This window comes from Choloepus didactylus, chromosome 4 (genome assembly GCF_015220235.1).
Source record: "Choloepus didactylus isolate mChoDid1 chromosome 4, mChoDid1.pri, whole genome shotgun sequence".
Lineage (NCBI taxonomy): Eukaryota > Metazoa > Chordata > Mammalia > Pilosa > Megalonychidae > Choloepus > Choloepus didactylus.
The window spans coordinates 76,895,653-76,910,467 of NC_051310.1; the positions used below are offsets into that span (position 1 = coordinate 76,895,653).

At 37.1% G+C, this 14,815-nt stretch overlaps 1 protein-coding gene across 4 annotated transcripts in view; it reads right to left on the reverse strand.

The window, feature by feature from the left end:
* FAM189A1 (family with sequence similarity 189 member A1) overlaps positions 1-14,815 on the reverse strand; it is a 496,302-nt gene that overhangs the window by 157,877 nt on the left and 323,610 nt on the right. The window lies entirely within an intron of this gene.

Consider the following 14,815-nt stretch of genomic DNA (forward strand, 5'->3'; position numbering starts at 1 on the left):
TAGGTTTTAATCTATGGGTTAACACCTCCGTTTTTTCCTTCCTTCCTTGAAATTTGTTGAAGTAACCCGTTCATTTGTCCTGTAGAGTTTCCTACAACCTGAACTCTGCTGACGGTAGCCTCCTGCCACTTAAAATGTTTCTCTATGCTCTCAATTTCTTGTAATTTGGTGATCAGATTTATAGGTTTCATCAAATTCAGACTAATACAATCAACAATTTATTAAACAGGTCCCAATTGATGGACATTTGGGTTGTTTTTAGTACTTTGCCATTTAGTATAAATAGTGCTCTAATAAACAGCCTTGTCCATACAGTTTTTCATATGTTTGCCAGGATGATATTGGGATACATTCTTAGAAGTGGGATTGCTGGGTCAAAGAATAACTGCGTGTTTAATTTTGCTAGACATTGCCAAATTCTCCTCCATAGGAGTGGTACCATTTTTCATTCACATCAGCAATGTATAAGAGTGAGAAGGTCTTATGTTTTCTGTAAACGCCTGAAAAAATGTTTTGGCTAAATGAAATTACTGTTTTACCATTTTCTAGCATAAATGTAACTCTCCCAAATGTAACAAAATTTATTTTTCCTTAAAAATGCACAGGTAGAATAGAAGACAAAAGAGACTGTGTTCATTTAGGAAATACTGCAAGTTCATGACGTTAGCAATTTTTCAGCAATGATTTTAGTAGCTATGGATTCTTACAGTATCCTCTGGGAAGGTTTGGCTGCACAGAAGGGGTGAGCATTAATTTTTATTATCAGGAGCCACAAGGGTACCATTAATAATGTCCTTCAAATGATATATATAAACTGGTCTGTATGATTTCAAAGTGGAGTTTTCAGAAAGAATCAGTGTCATGACCTTGTTTACAGAAAAAGGCAGTTTAAAATTGTATTGTGTCTTACCCTCCTAGACTTAGCATCATCTATGTTGCCAATCACTCCATATGTCTCAAAATTTTGTTTTCCTGGCTTCCGTGTAGGTTTGCTCTCCTAATGTTTCTCCAATATTTTTTGTGCACTTAATGTGAGCCAACACTATTCTGGGATCTGGCCTGCAACAGTGAGCCAGATAGGGATCCCTCTTTCATGGAACTCATGTTCTAGAGGAGGGATCCTGATAACAGTGGGGTCAGCATATAAACGAAGAAGAAAAAATAGCAGGTGTGACGTGATAGAATATGACTGACATGCTACTTTAGATCAGCTGTGTGTGGAAGGCATCCCTGAGGAAGTGACATTAAAGTTGTGCCCTGTATGGCAAAAAGGACCCAGCCAGGGGGAGATCTGAGAGTTCCAGGCAGAAGGGCCAGAAAAAGGAAGAGCCCTATGGAAGGAAGGAATTTGGGGAGCTTGTGGTAGGTATTCCCCACCTCCCTGGCTGCTCATGTTTGGTCTTTTGGGCAGGCATATTCTCTTCCTTTGCCCATACCCTAAAAGCTGTGATTCCTCAAAGTTCTAACTTGCACCTTTCTACTGATCCAAAAAAGCCAGGTTATAGACAACCTCAACATCTAAGTCCCTTAGTACAACACAAGCTTTGTTTTCCCACTCTGGCTCCATCATGACCATTGAGAAACCCAAACCTATAGGGTCTCCAATCTCGATGGCAGGGGAAAGAGGATGTGGTACCTCAAGCACTGGATCTTTAAATATCTGTCCAGAAGTGACACATCCCTTCCACTCCCACTTTGTTGGCCCAAGTTAGTTATATGGCCTTCCCTGACTTCAAAAGCATTGGGAAGTGCAATCCCATGTGGCCAGAACTGAACATGCAGAACAGAATATGAGGGAACAGCCCTAATAACTACTGTCCATGCTTCTGGTTGCCAGATGTTCAGTGCACTCTCCTTCCTGTACACAATCTTCTTTCCAATACAACTGCCTCCTCCCTCTGGGGGACACACTGAAGTCCCATCCAGTTACAGTGTGCAGCTCAAGATCCAAGCTCTCTAGGTGATGTCCACGCCCACTAGACTTGTCACCAGGTCCAGTCACAGCTCCTCCTGATGCAGAAATCTATGAGCTAAGAAGGCAAGTTTCCTCCCTGCCTCGCCACCTCACCCTATGTACAACAGTGGAACAGAGAGGAGAGAGCCACAAGCAACACTTCCACTCAGAAGGGAAGGAATGGGCGAGACACAGCAGCCAGCCACTCTTCCACAACAACTCAGAAATCCTTTGGGCAGGGGTTCAGGACACTTAACCTGGGGGTGGGTAGGTGCCATGGCCTGGCCCTGATTCCTTGTCTGGGGAGAAGCTCCCCTTTCCACAGTTCTCCTGGGTCCCTGACCTTATCTTGGGGTTCTACCTTTTCCAGTACCCTCCTTGACCACATGCACAGTAGGTACTGACTAATCAAAGGGAGGAGGGTTATTTGAAGACTCAAACAGTCAGAGATTTTTTTTTTTTTTAAGATCAGGCCAAACTTTCTTTGGCAGTTCAAATCTTTAAAAATGATTTCATTCCAATAATGCCATACACCACTAGCCACACCTATACTTGTTTTCTAGACATGAATCTTAGATTTGCTACATTTATTTCCTCCCTTCATGTTGCTCCCTGTCTTTCTCTACTTAATTCTGTCCCTTGGGCCTATCTTGCTTTGGTAGAAGAGCTACACTCTTACTCTTTTCTCTGAGCTATCCTGTCCTTTTCAAAATACTTATTGGGCTGCGGGGATCCTGAGGTTAAACCTTTAGTCTAAAGCCCTTAATCCATTCATATGTTTTGATCTTTGCCACAAGAATGTAGTTTATTTGCCTTTTATCTTCTTTCAGTTTTCTTTTTCACCAATTGGGAGTCAAAAAGCAGAGGCATCTTCCCACCTTGCATATCAGTAAAATTCGTGGATTTTCTCTATTATTTTTCCTACCTGAATACAAACCAGTCGAACGTTTTCTGAGCTCATCTCTTTTCCTGTAAATTTTGCAGCTAGAGCCACCAACACTTTGCCCCAGTGTTCTGTTTTCTAACCTGTTCTTTGAGGTACAAGTTCATTAGGTGCAAAATCTCTTTCTTTAAGTTACTGCAGGAAGCACTTTCACCAAATACTTTGCCATTACATAACATATGAGGATCAGTTTCCTCACACTGCCTGCCAACCAACCACTAAGCCAACACCACACATAAGTTTTCCGTTACGGTAGCTAATTTTTAGAGATACTAATTTCTGGATCATTTAAGAAACGATAGATTATAAATAACAACAAAAATCTCGGTGGCCCAACACAATAGAAGTTTATTTTGTGCTCCTTGTATGGCCAAAGCAGGTCAAGTGGATTTTGCCCCTGGGTTCACTCAAGCACCCAGGCTGAGGGAGACATCCTCTCAGTAATGTTTCTACAACCATCCCAGCCATGGAACTTAAAGCTCCTGCCTGGGGATGTCACACACCATTTCTGCTCACATTTCATCAGCCAAAAAGTCACATAGCCACACCCACATCCAAGGGGATCTAGAAGTGCAACCTTACCAAATGCCCAAAAAGGGGAAGGAACCTGAATATTTGTGAAAATTCCTGATGACCACAGCACCTCTTTACTCTTAGTCTATAAACCTCCTCTGCATGTTCTTACCCAATCCCATGACATACGTCACCATTTATACTGATGACTTCCACTTCTGTGTCTCTGCTATAGCTATATGGACTCAGCATTTCGATCTGCATATCTCAGAGGCTTCCCCCACTCACGCAGCATAGAAAATCAAACTCAGCAGCATCTTCCTAAAGTGCTCCAAGTTCAATAGGTGGCACAACATCCTCCTAACTTCCCACTTCAGGGACTCCTGCCCCCTTACCCCACCACATCTAATAAGTCACCAAGTTCTGATATTTCTATGTATGAAATATCTCTTCATCCCCATTAGCACCACTCTACAGTTATGAACACCATCATTTCCTCCACGGATGGCGTGGTGGTTTGGAACTGAATGTTCCACAGAAAAATATGTTCTTAAACTTAATCCATTCATGTGGGTGTGAACTTATTGTAAGTAGGTCTTTTTGCTTTTGATGAGGTTACTTCAGTTAAGGTATGGTCCAGTTCAATCAGGATGGGTCTTAATCCTATTCCTGGAGTCCTCTGTAAGCAGAATGAAATTCAGGCAGAAAGAAAGCCACAGGAAGCAAGAACTGAAGGTCAATGGAACCTAGAAGAGAAAGAACAGGCCAGGAGAGGCCACCATGTGCATTGCCATGTGACAGAGGAACCAAGAATAAAGGATCGCTGGCAGTTAGCCCCAGAATGCCTTGAAGAAAACATCGTCTTGATGAGGCTTTGATGTGGACTTTTTCCAACCCTCAGAACTGTGAGCTAATAATTTCCCACTGTTTAAGCCAACCCATTGGAAGGTCTTTGTTTAAGCAGCCTAGGAAACTAAAACAGATGGCTATTCTTTGTTCTCTCTGCCTCTAGCCTTGAGTCCCTCTGGGACCAAAGTTATCCTACTAAAATGAAAACATAAGTCTTAAAAGCAGGGATCTTTGTTTTATTCACTAATGATAGTTGTAGGTAGGCACTACCCATATATTGGTTAAATGAATGAATGAATGAATAAGTGATGTCGCTCCTCTGCTTAAAACCCTTCAGTAGCTTCCACTTGCTTCAGGATTACGTAAAACTCCTTGGCTTGGCTTTCCAAGGCCTGACATAGCTTGACCTGGCCTCTATCTATGTCTTTGGGCTGTATTCAGCTGTTCCTGCTACACCGTCTAGTCTCCAAACTTAGTGAATGCCTTTTCATTCCCAGAACTCTTCAAGTTTCTGTTCATGCTATTCTCTTTACCCAAAACAAGCTGCTTTACTCTTCTTCCCTTGATTGAGTCATACTCATCCTTAAGCCATCAGCTGGCATGGACCTCTTCAGAGAAGCCTTCACTGACCTCTGTAGATGAGGTTGGCCTCTCTGTAATAGACACAGAGACCCATGCCTGTCTCGACCATAAGTGCATTCCCAATGACTGTACACAAGGGGTACTAAAAATTGCTGAATGAATACTAGAAAGGCTATGGTGAGGAAATACATAATCAGCAGCTGTACTATGAGAAAAAGGGAATAAATGTCTGGAAGGTGGCAAGGAGAAGGGGAAAATAATAAATCACTGATGTTCAGCTGAATAGGTCACGAAACACTTACTGAACATAAATGCAAAGCAGAGAATACGCTTACTAAATGCCAACTGTTAACTGTTATTATGTAAGTAATGACAAATGCAACATTCATTCACTCATTTGTACTAGGAGACAGATGTTGCAAAAAGTGTTGCAGATGCCAAAATGAAGAGCTGCAAACCCTCCCTTCTGGTCAAGGTCCAGTAGAAATATCCAGACTCTACTTCTCAGATGGCCTACAGTCTGGTCTATTTTATGGAGTGACTTTGACCTGGGAAAGATCTTAGGGCACATGAAACTTCTGTCTTCCCCATTACAACTTCAGAGATCAACATTGCTGCAGTGACTCTCCTAGACACAACACCAAGGGCTAGCACAGAGCCAAGTTAGTTTTCAAATATCAACACCAAGATCTACTTTCCTTAGGAGATTCTAGTCTAGTTTCTAAAACTCTCCCCAGTCCAATTTCCAGCAAATTATTCTTATGCCTAGTAATTATCAATCAGTGCCTGCTGTCTCCACAAGCTCTAATAAATAGTTCTTTACCTTTAACTACAATATCTTCTACATGAGGCCAAGAAACAATGACAATTTTGTTTCTCTAAAAAAGTGCTTAAAATGAGAATCCAAACTGCCAAATAAGGACAAGGGTATGTAAGACTGCTCTTTTCTGGTGGGAAAAAAAGTCACAAAAAAACATTAAGCAAGATAACTACCAGGAAAGAAAAGTTTCTGCATGCAGCACAAGCATTCTGTCATTCTGTATGGCAACACACAAGTTGATTTTTCCCTTTAGGGTTCAGCTCCAGGTCATTATAAATTAGCTGCATTTACAGTCTTAAAGCTGTGGCGTGATAGCAATTCTGTACACCTTGTATGTTATTTCTTCATATTACACAAGTGAAAGCTTTTCAAATCTGCTTCTTACCAGATGTAACAAATAAAATATATGCTAATGATTCCCTAACACTTATATAAGCCCTCCTAATGGTTTGACAATGCATAATTAGCACACAGATTCTGAGCATCCAGAAACTTTAGAGTTTCCTGAAGCTGAATAACTACAGCAAAACTTCAAAACGACCAATTTAATATTTCTTTTATTTAAATAAATGGAAAGGAAATTGAAAACCGCATTTTCTTGTCATGCAGACATAACAGGATTCTTTCAACACTCAAAATTCTCTACATAGTTAAAAAAATGACAACATTTTAATTACATGCATAAAATAAAGCTACGTGCTAATTTAAACGAAGAATTCACATTATATTTAAAACACTAGGAAACTTCAATGTATTTGTGGGAAATTACACTCTGACTGAATATCATCTTTCATTAAATTAAATGGAGAAACAAGGAAATTCTATGTGTGTTATTCCTGAGTGAAACAAATGATCATTGGGGGTTAAATAAAAGTTTTGCAAAGGCCACATTTTGCTAATAAGTACATATTAAAATTCATCTTGCTAATAAGTGCATGTTAAAATTCTCATTAAAAATGCAAACAAAAGCTAGTCCCTATTATTATGGAAAATAGAAAAGTATTATCAGATTTAGGGATGTTCAAAAGTGGTTTCGGGGGATGACAACCCGGAAGATGGTGGAGTAGGCAGCTCCAGGCGTAGGTCTTCCCACTTGAGTAACTGCTGAGTTGGCAACAACTGTTTGAATCAGCTATTTCAGAACTCTGGAATCCTAGTTGAACACTTACAGCACTGAAGGCAGAACCTGATGAAGAAAGAAGCTGGCAGGAAATCTCTGTCAGGTCACCGGCTGACCACAGGGCTAATGAACCACTCACAACAAGGAAAACAGTCTTTGCAAAAATAGTTTGCAAAAGTCCCTAAACAAATGGACAGCTGCAGCGCTCAACAAGCAACATCAGGAATTGCTGGGTAGGGCACAGAAGAATCTGATTTCCAAAGTTAGTGCATTACAATATTCAAAATGACTAGTTGTCAACAAAATATTGCAAAGGATACAAAGTAAGAGGAAAGGATGGCCCACTCACAGGAAGAAAATAAACTGACATAAACCATCCTTGAGGAAGCCCAGTCATTGGAGTTACTGTCCCATTTTTAAGTCTATTCAGATTTTCTATTTTCCTGGAGCCACTTTTGGTAGTTTGTGTCTTTCTTGGAAATTGTCCATTTCATCTAAGTTATCTAAATTGTTAGAACACTTGCTCATCATAGCATTCTTTTACTTCTCTGTAAGGGCGATAGTTACATCCCCCATTTCATTCCTGATTTTTTAGTAATCTGAGTCGTCCATATATTTTTTCTTGATCACTCTAGCTAAAGGTTGTACATTTTATTGGTATTTTCAAAGAACCAATTTTTAGTTTCATTGACTTCTCTATTACTTTTATATTGCCTATTTCATTTATTTCCACTTTAATCTTTATTATTTCCTTCCTTCAGCTTGCTTTAGATTTAGTTTGCTCTTCTTTTCCCAGGTCCTTAAAGTGGAAGTTTAGATTATTTATTTGAGGTCTGTCTCTTTATTTAATGTAGGCATTTACAACTATAAATTTCCCTCTAAGCACTTCTTTCACTGCATCCCATAAGTTTTGATATATTGTGTTTCTACTTTCCTTTATCTCAAAATATAAAAAATTTCCCTGGTGATTTCTTCTTTGACTTGGTTATTTAAGAGTGTTTTAACATGTTTGTGAATTTCCCAAATTTCCTTCAGGTATTGGGTTCTAATTTAATTTCACTGTGGCTGGATAATAGACTTTGTATGATGTCAATCCTTTTAAATTCATTGAGACTGCTTTAGATCCTAACACATATAGTATACTGAAGAACATTCCATGTGCACTTGAAAAGAATGTGAATTCTACTGCTCTTCGATAGAGTGTTCTACAGATATCACTTAGCTTTAGTTGGTTTATAGTGCTGTTTAGTTCTTCTACTCCCTTGCTAGTCTTCTCTCTCGTTATTCTATGTATTATTCAAAGAGGGGAGTTAAAGTCCGCAACGATTACTGTTGAATTGTCTACTTCTTCCTTCAAATCAATCATCTTTGTTTCATATATTTTGGGGATCCACTGAAAGGGACATTTATGTTTATAATTGTTGCAACTTATTGATAGATTGACCCATTGATCATTATTAAATATAAAATGATAGAAGTAATTTGCATTAAAAATCTATTTTGTCTGAAATTAGTATATCCATTTCAGCTTGTTTAGTTATATTTTACATGGTATATATTCTTATATCCTTTTACTTTCATCCTGTTTGTGTCTTTGAATCTAAAGGGTGTCTTTTGTGATTGGATCACATATACTTGGCTCACCTTTTATTCCCATCTATTCCTCCAATCCTTGCCATTCAACTGGAAATCTTAATCCATTTACATTCTATGCAATTATTGATAAAGTAGGATCTACCTTTGCCATTTTGCTGTTTGTTTTCTATTTGTTTTATGTGTTTTTGTTCCTTTATTCCTCCATTAAATTCCTTTTTTGTTTTAAATACATATTTTCTACTGTACTATTTTACTTCCTTTATTTCTTTTACTTTCCTTTTTATTTCTTTTTATTTTTAATATATTTTTGAGTTAATTTCTTAATGGTTTCCCTGGGTCTTACAATCAACATGTTATAACAATCTAGAGCAGATTAATTCCAATTTACTTCCAACAGTATACAAAAACTTTGCTTCCGTGTAGCTTCATTTCTCCTCTCATTTGTGTTTTTATTGGAAAAAATACATCTTTATAAATTGTGCACACAATAGAAATACGTGTGTTGCTTTAGGCAGTTGGCTTTTAATGTCATCAGAAGGAAGAAGTTACGAACAAAAAATACATTTATCATGTCTTCTATGCTTACATCATTAGTTACTTTTACTGGTGCTCTTTATTTCTGCACGTGGACTTAAGTTGCTGTCTAGTGGCCCTTCATTTCAGCCTGAAGGGCTCCCTTCAGTATTCCTCATGGGGAAGGGTGAGTGGTGATGAATTGTCTCATAATTGTTTATCTGAGAATGTCTTAATTTCCCCCATGATTTTTAAAGTACATTTTTTCTGGATATGGAATTCTTGGTTGATAAATCTACCTTTTCTTTCAGCTTTGACTATGCCATCCCACTGCCTCTAGCTTCTTGGTTTCTGGTGAATAATCAGCCATTAGTCTAAGTGAGGAGCTCTTTAATATGATAAGATGCTTCTCTCTTGCCACTTTCAAGATGATTATAATGTATCAAAGTGTGGATCTCTTTGGGTTTATCCTACTTGGAGTTGGTTGAGCTTCTCGGACATATAGATTCATGTCTTTCATCACATTTTAGAAGTTTTGGTCATTATTTTTTTCAAATATTCTTTCTTCTTTTTCTCTTTGTCCTGTGCTTCTGGAATCCCCAATATGTGCGTGTTGGTACACTTGATGGTATCTCATAGGTCTCTAATGTAAACCTCTATCCATCTTTCTTCATTTTTTTCCTTTCTTTTCCTCATACTGGATGACCATAATTGACCAATCTTCAAGTTTGCTGATTCTTCTGCCTACTCAAATCTGCTGTTGATTCCCACCAGTAATTTTTTCATTTCAGGACTCAAGAATTTTTATTTGGTACTTTTTATAATTTCTTTCTCTTTATTTATATTCTTTATTTGATGAGACACAGTTCTCCTAGTTTCCTCCAGTTATTTAGACATGGTTCTGTTTAGCTCTTTGAAAATATCTACTATGGCCATCTTAAAGTCTTTGTTTCATAAGTCAATGTCTGGGATGATTCTAGTACAGTTCCTAGTAATTGCTTTTTCCCTGTGTATGGGCCATACATCTTGTGCCTTTGCATGTCTTATGACTTTTTTGTTGACAATTTGACATTTAAATAATATAATGTTGCAGCTCTAGAAATTAGAGTCTTGCATCTCTCCAGAGTTTGGTGTTGTTACTGCTATTTGTTGTCACTGTAGTAGTTTGTCTAGTAGCTTTTAAGAACAAATTCTGTAAAGGCTGTATTCTTCTTTGTCATGTGTCACTAGTGAAATCTCTACGCTGTTAACCCAGTGGTCAGTTAACGATTGGACAGAGATTTCCTTAAATGCCTGGAACCAAATGCCAAGGGGGTCTGTATACATATTGGTGCATGCCTTCTACATTTAGCCAGGCAGTTAATAACTCTGCCTTAGCCCTCACTTCCTGCTTGTGCAGAGCATGAAGGTAAGCCAGAGGTGAGAGCACAGGGCCTTTTCAGGTCTTTCCTAAGCATGAACACACCTCTACGTATTTCCAGGAATGTGCCAGAGCTTTTCAAAGCACCATATGGACATCTCATTCCCCAACTGTTCATTTTAAGCTTTCTGATGAGCCAGTTTTTGCCATTACCATTCCCGGGATAGTCAAGATCAATTTATATTAAGGTTTTTATGCAACTTTCCTAAATATTACTCAAAACTAACAAGGGATAAGATGGAATAGTGTATTAAAATAAAAAACATTACATAGCCAAAAATATCAAAAGCAAAGTAAAAAGACAAATAACAAACTATATGTGAAAAAAAATGTGCAACTTATATCATGCATAAAGTATTGAGATCTCAAAAATTTAGAAAAGAAAAAGGCAATAACATCAAAGATAAATTGGATAGAAATAAGAATAGAAAATCCAATTATCTCTTAACTACATAAAAAGATGTGCAACCTCATGAAAAATATAAATGCAAATTAGAACTACACTGAGAAACCATTTCTCATCTGTCAAATTGGCAAAAATCCAACCTAGTCAACATACTTTATTATTAGTGAACTGTGGGGAAACAGGTGCTCTCATATATTTCAGGAACACAAAATGATATAGCTTCTAGGCAGAGGAATTTGGCAAAATCTAGCTCAATTACATATGCATTTACCCTTTGTCTTAGCAAGGTAAATTATAGGAAACTTTTTGGAAGATAACACTGACAAAAGACTACAAAAAGATGTATGCATCAGGCTATTCACTGTAGCACTATTTGCAGTAGCAAAAGACCGAAACAGTTCAAATGTCTATCAACAGAGAATTAGTTGAATCAATACTAGTGCAGGAACACAAGGGGATAGTATATACGGTCAATCCTTGTTATTCATGGATTCCATATTTGCAATTTGCCTACTCACTAAAACTTAAATGAAACCTCCAAATAAATATTCACTGTGTGTTGTGGTCATTTATGGACATATGTAGAGTGGTGAAAAATTTGAATCACCCAAACCACACGCTCCCAGCTGAAGTTCAGCAAGGTGACACTCTGCCTTCTTATGTCAGCTTTTGTTCAATAAACAAGTGTACCTTTTGTGATCTATTTAGTCCATGTTTCTCACATATGCTTTTTGTTGGTGATTCTCGTTTAAAATGGCCCATAGTGTAGTGCTGATGTGCTGTCTAGTGCGCTCTACTTCTGGAGTGCAAGACGGCTGTGCTATGTCTCAAGGAGAAAATACGAAAGAGAAGCTGCATTCAGATATGAGTTATAGAGCTATTGGCCATGAGGCCAATGTTAATGAATCAACTTCTTATTTAATAAGCTCCAATTATCTGTCCCTAATGCAATTTATGACTTAATATGCTTAAGTTTTCATTCACTTTGTTTAAATGTTGTTCTGAAATGTTCTGATGACAATGATAGTGTTTCTAGATGGGGCTAAATGGGGGCAGTCTCTAAAAGGACCGTGAAAACAAAGCACTATCTAGGGAACCAGTGTATGCAAATTTAAGGAGGAAGCAAAATATCTGTTTTTAAACAGAAGACACACATAAAACAAAGTTATGTATTGGTCGGCAAAAACAATGTGAAATAGAGGCTCACAGGTATGTAGTCCTATTTTTCCCCTAGAGGCAAGAGTTCAGTATTCACTAATGCAGTGTTTGGAGCAACTTACAGAGCATAACCACTGCAAATAAAGAGAATTGTCTGTAGCTGTAAAAAAGATTCTTATTTTCTCCACAAGTTACCATGGACTGATCTCAAAGACATATTGTAAGAGAAAAAGGTAGGGGGCAAATGTGTGAGAATATATGATTTGAACAATACAATGAACAAGTTGAAGTAATGAACTACTAAGAACACAAACAAAACATATAAATTTCACATATATTTTAAGAACATAAGGAGTATATGAAAAATTTACCATGTTAGGTCACAAAGCACATTTGAAGAAATGTTTAAAAATTTATTTTATTTGGATTATTTTATCTTATTCAAAGCAATTTTTAAAAAATCACAAATCAACAGAAAGAATAATTCAAAATCCAAGTATTTGAAAACTCAAAAATCACTCCTTTGCAATTATGGGTCAAAGATACATCATAACACACACAGACGTTCATGGCAGCATTATTCACAATTGCCAAAAGGTAGAAGCACCACAGGTGTTCATCAACAGATGAATGGATAAACAAAATGTGGTATTACATACAACAGAAAATTATTCATCCGCAAAAAGGAATGAAGTGCTGATACATGCTATAACACGGATAAACCTTGAAGATTTCATGTTGAGTGAATAATAACCATAAGAGTATATGATCTCACTTATATGAAATAATTATAATATGCACATTCATAGTCAGAAATTAGGATACAGATTATCACAGGCAGGGGTGGGGTAGGGAATGGGGAGTTAATGCTTAATTGGTACAGAGTTTCTGTTTGGAATGATGGAAATGTTTTGGAATGGACAGTGGTAATAGCAGCACAACATTATGAATGTAATTAACACCACTGAATTGTACACTTGAAAGAGGTTAAAATGGGAAATTTTATGTTTAACATATGCTATCAAAATTTAAAAACCCATACATGTGTACAACACAAAAAGTGAACCTAATGTAAATTGTGGCCTATACTTAATAATATAATTATATTAGTTCATCAATTGTAACAAAAACACTACACTAAAGCAAAATGTTTATAATAGGGAAAATTGTGTATATGAGGGGGTTGGTATATGGGAACTGTGTACTTTTTGCATGATTGTTCTACAAAACTATGCTCTATTAAAAAGATAAATCATAATATTGGAAAATATTTAGAACTGAATATAACAAAAAATAATATACATCAGAACTTGTGGAATGTGAGTAAAGTTGCAAATAGAGGGAAATTTATTGCTTTGAATGAATAAGAAATTGAAAATCAATAAATTAAATATTCTACTCTAGAAATAAGAAAAAGAACCAATGAATAAATCCAAGGAAAGTTAAAAAAAAAAAAAAAAGTAATGAACCAAAAAGGAAAACAAGAACATTAATAAAACCAAAGAAGATCCTTGAAAATATTCATAAAATAAACAAAATTTCTGGTAAGATAAGCTCAGGAAAAAAAGAGTGAAGGCAAAAATAATATTAAGAATACAAAAGTAGACACAGGTATGGATGTAACAGAATGAAAACAAAGAATACTAAGAACAACTTATATTATATTATATCTATCAAACCTTTCTAAAAAATATGAATGCCCAAAATTAATTCAGAAACAAGGTAAAACTTAAATATACCATTAAATAAAATTGGCAGTTAAAAAATGTTCCCACAAAGCACACCAGGCTCACATCTTTTCACAGGTTTGGGGGAACCCAAACCTTCAAAAGCATTTAGTCCTTATATAAACTGTTGCAGATTACAGCAAAAAGAAAGGTCCTCAACTCATTTAAGTGACTAGAATAATCCTTGTCCCTTTCCTGAACAATTCAGTGCAAAACCCATTAAATGGGACAGAGCAGGTACATATCTGTATGTATGTGTCGGGGTGGGGTAGGGGTGGTGGTGGTGATAAAAAGGGCAATAACCCCAGAGTGTAGTGTTGCAACCCATGCATGGTAGAGTGTGTATGTGCAGACAGGCAGCTCAGGGTGAGATGTCAGGCAGCATGGGATGTCAGAACCCCAGTGGGATGCAAACAGGAGCCATAGGGTGAGTGTGTCACAATCAGGCTAGATTAGTTACTTTAGAGGGATTGATCAAACAAATATTTTAAGGATAAGGGTAAAAAATCTTTGATGGGGAGGTGGATGGATGGATGGATGGATGGATGGGTGATAGAGGTAGACAGATGATGGAGGATAAATGGACAGATGATAGATAGACAGAGAGACAGATTTTCCCTAACTCCATCTACCTGGAGGTCTAGAAGCAATGACACTCCAGTAGTCATCGGCAGATCTACTGCCAGATCTCTGTTTCTAAATCCCATTCTCCACCAAAAGGATCCAGAGCTTCTTGAAGAAATGGCTAATTTCAGGTCTGGGGCAGGGAAAGTTCAAGATAAGGCTGAATGATGTTTTAATGCCAAAAAGTAAGGAAATGCTCAAAGAATGATGGGAGGCATGTTAGAGAGACAAAAGCCAGCTTTAAAGGGTCCTGACTGGCCCAATCAGGGACAAATGGAGCATTAAAATCAATAATTCTAGTAAAAACTTATAACCGTATTCTATAGATAAAGCAAGAAATCATGGGTTCATACAGATTAAAAAGATAAATGAATAAATTGAAAATTTGATATGGAACACAGTATCTACAAAGTTTCAAAGTATCTCCATACAAGTTACTTATTTATTACGAAGGCATAAAGGAAAATTTTACATTGCAGAGGTAGGGCAGAACACTGTATTAATCAAAATTATCAAAGTTACAAAATAACAGGACAAATGAAATTGTGTGTCTCCTGAGAGGATCTAATCAGAAAGCCACAGCATTACTT